This window comes from Hevea brasiliensis, chromosome 17 (genome assembly GCF_030052815.1).
Source record: "Hevea brasiliensis isolate MT/VB/25A 57/8 chromosome 17, ASM3005281v1, whole genome shotgun sequence".
Classification (NCBI taxonomy): Eukaryota; Viridiplantae; Streptophyta; class Magnoliopsida; order Malpighiales; family Euphorbiaceae; genus Hevea; species Hevea brasiliensis.
The window spans coordinates 866,485-871,564 of record NC_079509.1 but is presented as its reverse complement, the minus strand read 5'-3'; positions in this window follow the sequence as shown (position 1 = coordinate 871,564).

Genomic DNA, 5,080 nt, shown 5'->3' with positions numbered 1-5,080 from the left:
GCCAGAGGTGAGACAAGACTAGGAGCCGATGTACTGCTTGACGCTCCCTGAGTGAAAACTTGGAAATTATAATTCCATGGGACAGCGTGAGTATTGGTGACGGGGAGCTGAGGCGGAGTTCGGATAACCGCATCGCGTGAGGCTACCGGGGTGAGAAGGTGATTCGGTTTGGAGGTAGAAGCCGCTTTGGCTGAATCGTGGTGTTCACTTCCTCTTCCGTCTTCGACCTTGTCCGATATCTCGTAACTTTGAGGGATAGTAAGTTCGACCTCCGCTTGAACCCCTCACAATCCCGCAGCTCATGGTCAGCTGCCCCTTCATGGTAAGGACACCCCGTACTTTCTTCGAATCTCGCTACCTGAGGGCAAAGGTAGCCTTCCCTCATTGCTACGGCAAACATCTCCTTAAAGTGAGGAACCAGCTTGTCTACTTCTGGTGTTGATCCTTCTTCCTCATACTCTATCATATTTACACCACTGCCCGTATTATGGTTAGGCAGTGGGTTTGAGGTAACGTTGGAGAGGGACCCATATCCCTCGATCTTCAACCACCCATTTTGATTAAAGCGTGCACTCTCCTCTGAGTGCCCCGCAGTTATCAGTTGAATGCCCTTGTGCCCCTCCATGGTACTCACAACGGGCAGTGGCATCATACCATCTGGGGTATGGTGGCTGGATTGGGTCTAAGGGGACTGGTACAATTTGGTTTATATCGACAAGGTATCGGTATATTTCACTGAGTGGGAGGGGAAGAGGTGGATCAGGGTTTCTTGGGGGCCTTGGCTTATTTTGTGGTGGTCTTGGTTGAGCAGGAGAAGGAAGCGGTCTTGGTTGGTAATTTGTAGGTGGGGGATATTGTGGGCGCGGGTGTGGATAATTTGGGAAGGGAGGTGGGATATTTGCGATGGTTTGGCCCTGAGAGGAATGATTTGGTCTGTAGTTGTTTTGGGGAAATGGGCAGTAATTATTCGACGGTGACTAATGCACCTCACCCTCCTTCTTCTTGCCAAAGCCGCGCCTTCTTACAGAGGTTCTCACGACTCTGCAATGTCCCATTCTTAGGTTGGCCTCTATCCTCTCGCCAGCCTGTATGATGTCAGAGAAGCTGTTGGAGGTGTTCCCAATCATCAAGTTGAAGTAAGGGGTCTTCAAAGTTTCGATGAACAAAGAGCATAGCTCATTGTCAGTCACCGGGGGATATACTTCCGCTGCCTTTTCCCTCCATCTCTGGGCATACTGCTTGAAACCTTCCCTGCCTTTTCTGTGCAAGTTCGAGGTCTCTCCTTGTGGGTGCCGCATCACAATTGAATTTGTATTGCTTCAAAAAGGTATCACTAAATCCTTCCAGAGTGCACTTGCTCTGCCCAATTGTATGCACCATCTTAGAGCCGCTCCGAGAGGCTCGTGAAAGAAGTGAATGAGAAGTCTCACATCTTGTTAGGGCGCATTTTGGCAATGTAGGTTGCCGTGGATGCGGATCTAAGTTCCTGTACTTGTCAAAATCCGAACCTTGAATTTGGGTGGGACCACCACATCCGCACCGCCTTAGTGATGCCACGCCGACCGACCATACATATTCAGCCCTTCAATTGCTCTCAATCTCTCCTCTAGAGCGCATAGTTTCTCACTTTCTTTGACTTATTTTCTCCCCATCAAGCGTGGAATACTCCCCGCTTGGGAGATGAGGGGTGAAGTGAATGGGAGGATCACATTTGAAGGGTATGGGTCTGTTTTGAACGGTTGGGTAATGAGAGTAAGGTAGGTCATTATTTGTAGTACTGGATTGACAGTGATTGTCTGTCCGGATGGGAGACGAAAGGTAAAAGAAGTTGAAGCTTGGTGAGGATCATTTGTTGGAGGTGGTGGAGGAGGTAATGGCGTGCTAGGCTCACGTGGGTTTATTCTGGACATTTCCTCATTAATCTCATAAGTTCCGAGACTGATCTTTCAATTCTGAGACTTGCCCTCGTAGGTTCTCAGACTTGTTCCTGATCTTCCATTATCTTCTTTGTCCGAGATCTTGTTAAGTACACTCGCTTGGGCTGAATTGTGTGCTTGGTCAGACTTGCTTTGTTTGAAGCAATATTGATTTCCTGTAGGGAGTAGAGAAAAAGGGAAATTTTAAATAAACTTCGAATTTTTCAAAGAAACTAAAAGTCCTGATCTGGACGAAGGATACAGTGGCATTTGAGAGCCAGGTTGTCATCTGTAAAAGGATAATCGCACCCACTTTATCATGGCATCGTTCGATGGTCTGACCATGAATGACGGGATTGAATGCGCATTTATGATACCTGTCCATATAGCGCATTCAATTTTTCACATAACCCTAGCAAGGGAGTTCCTACGGGAGTCATATTATTCATTCACAAATTTACTAAACAATGGTCCAAAAATCGTTTCATTAACTGAATAATTTGTACACCATATTCTTTACATCGGCCTAGGCTCTGGGAGGTTCTTTATAATGAGATGACATTTTCTGAGATACTCATACAACCTTTCTTCTTGCTTGGCAGGATCGAATGCTTTCAGAGCATACTGATCTGTAATAGTTCTTGTTTTCCCTGTGCTATTGTTCTCTCCAGCTGGTCAACATTCTCTTTCAGTTCTTGATAGAGGGCAGCTTGTTTTTCTTTCTCTTTCCTTTCCTTAGCACACTCTTTCAAGATATCGTTAATGAGTAGTGCCTGTTCTTTTATTTCGAGCTTCTTCTTTTTGTTTTCTTGCTTATATTCTTCAACGAGTACCTCTTGGTATTTCATCCTTTCCTGAAGCTTACTATTCGCCTCTTTCATCTCTTTGACCTCACTTGAAGAGAGTCTTTTCCTTTTCCCACTGTACCTCTTGCTTTTCAACCCCATCCTTTTGGCTCTTGCCTCTTCCTTGAGTCTTCTCATTCTTCTTTAAGCTTTTGTCGTTGGTCCTCCAACTGCTTCATTCATTCTGCAGTTGTGAGTTCTCTGATTTGCCTTACATAGCGAGTCATCCAGCAATCATCAGCTTCTTCTAAGAGGACGCTTTGGCGAGGGTCACTGTCCTTGAATTCTACAGTAGAGTGTTCTCGGTCCCTGTCAGCTCTCCATTTAAGATAATCACCCAAGGCACTCGGGCCTTTTGGCGATCTCTCCATCAGAGTAATGTTTTCCCAAGACTTGCAGCCATTTTCAACCCTTCCTCTTCCTTGAGCTCATGGTAGAAGTGACCTTGGTGGTATTCTTCAATGTTGATCACGGATCGTGTTGAGCCAAATCGCCTCATTACCAATGCCGAGTGTAACTTGTGTATCCGTTACTCGATTAGGGATACCGACGATTACCCCTGATCGATCGGGCTGGTTGGCTGCCATCCACGCTTCTCCAACAAGAATCATGGCTATTGAAACTCAAAATCCGCTCCCACCATCGCTGTTCATTTTTCGTGATTACTACCGGTCATTCTCTCGATGGGAGGCTGGTCAAGGTACCAAGTCAATCCCTTCGCCTCCACGGGACACATGTGATCGATAATCCAGAGGTATAACGCTTGAGAACAACACTTAAGGGACCCTTTGCCCTGTTGTCTGCAGTAGGTAAGGGTTAATAAAGTCTCCGCAAGGATCGCCGGTATTGGATTGATCTGCCGCCTTTCTACTGTCCAGAACACTTCCACCGCATTGCAAGTTATGATTCCCAATGGTTCCGGGAACAAAATCAGACCATAGATTCCCAAGGCGAGTGCTACCGAAGCTTGATCCCACCGCTTTCTGAGGCATTGATCTAACCATTTACGGAGATATGTCTAATACCAACCATGCGTGTCTCCTTTGGCGGTTTCTTTTGACTTCAATTCTTCTGGGGTAGTACCCAACATATGTGCCAGTCATTTCCAGGTCTGCCTATGTTCGAGGTGTAGGTAGATCTGGTTCTGCAATGAGTAAGGAATCCCTAGCAATGCCTGATATTCTTCCATAGTGGGAACCGCATCAATGTCATTGAAAGAGAATACCTGCACTTAGAATTCCAAACATGGCTTTTAATGCCGGATTTGGACCTTGACTTGCATTAAGGTTGCAATCCTCCCGCATTTCTCTTCAAATCGTGCCTTGACTGATCAGAAGCGACCTCCATCCATTAGACACTTCGAGGTCGCTCATTCCGACCTCTATTTTATTCATCAGATCTAATGAAGGTAGCGAGCTAGTATGTGCCTTGGAAACACCATTTTGCGAGGGTACCGGACTATGAGCTGATTTGGACCAAAGTTTAGCATTCTGAACCTTTTCTCGCGATCGACTGAGGATGCCATGATAAAAATGATGCCTATCCTTTACTGCACTCTTGGTTTGGTAATGCCTGTGGGAAAATTCGTTAGCAAGATAAATTAGGTAATTTTGAATCCTATTGATGTAGGACACGCATACATTTATCAAAGTAGGAAAATGTGTAGGTGTTTTAGTAGGATTCTAGATTACCCTAAAAAAAAATGAACAAAAGGAGATTAAAGCAAGATAAGAGTAAGTATGCCCCTTTGTCCTATAGTAGGGAGACTCCTAATACCTGATGAGCGCTACCTATCCGGATAGTTCTATCTTATAAGGTAGTTTACTACGGCTTTCACTATTGTGATAGTTTAGCTCAGATCTAATTTTCTAAAAGCCACAGTGTTCCCAAATTGCCCCATCAGAACAAGAGAGCCCCATTCTACCCCCATGATATTGTCGGAAAATTCCACTGTATCACGTGAATAGAACGAGTTTCAATTTGAGAAGCCTTCACTGATACTAACGGGTAAAACCCACTGTACCGCTACATGACCTCCTATTTTCCTAAAAGGGTAAGAAAGCCCGTATAGGGCCAAAGTGTGTGAGGACATCGTGAGTGTTTAGTGTGAAGGACACCTTTACCTCTTCCCAATTCAGGATTTATTTTTCCATTTTTCTTTTTTCTTTTTTTTTGAAACGTAAGAGCAATCAGAAGGAGATAAACAGTAAAACAAGCAAAATAGTTAGCCGCAATAACAATAATTAACGATAAAACATCACGCCGAATGAGCCCATCTATCTATAATTTGATCTGACAAAATTAAATCTACTCTTGGAC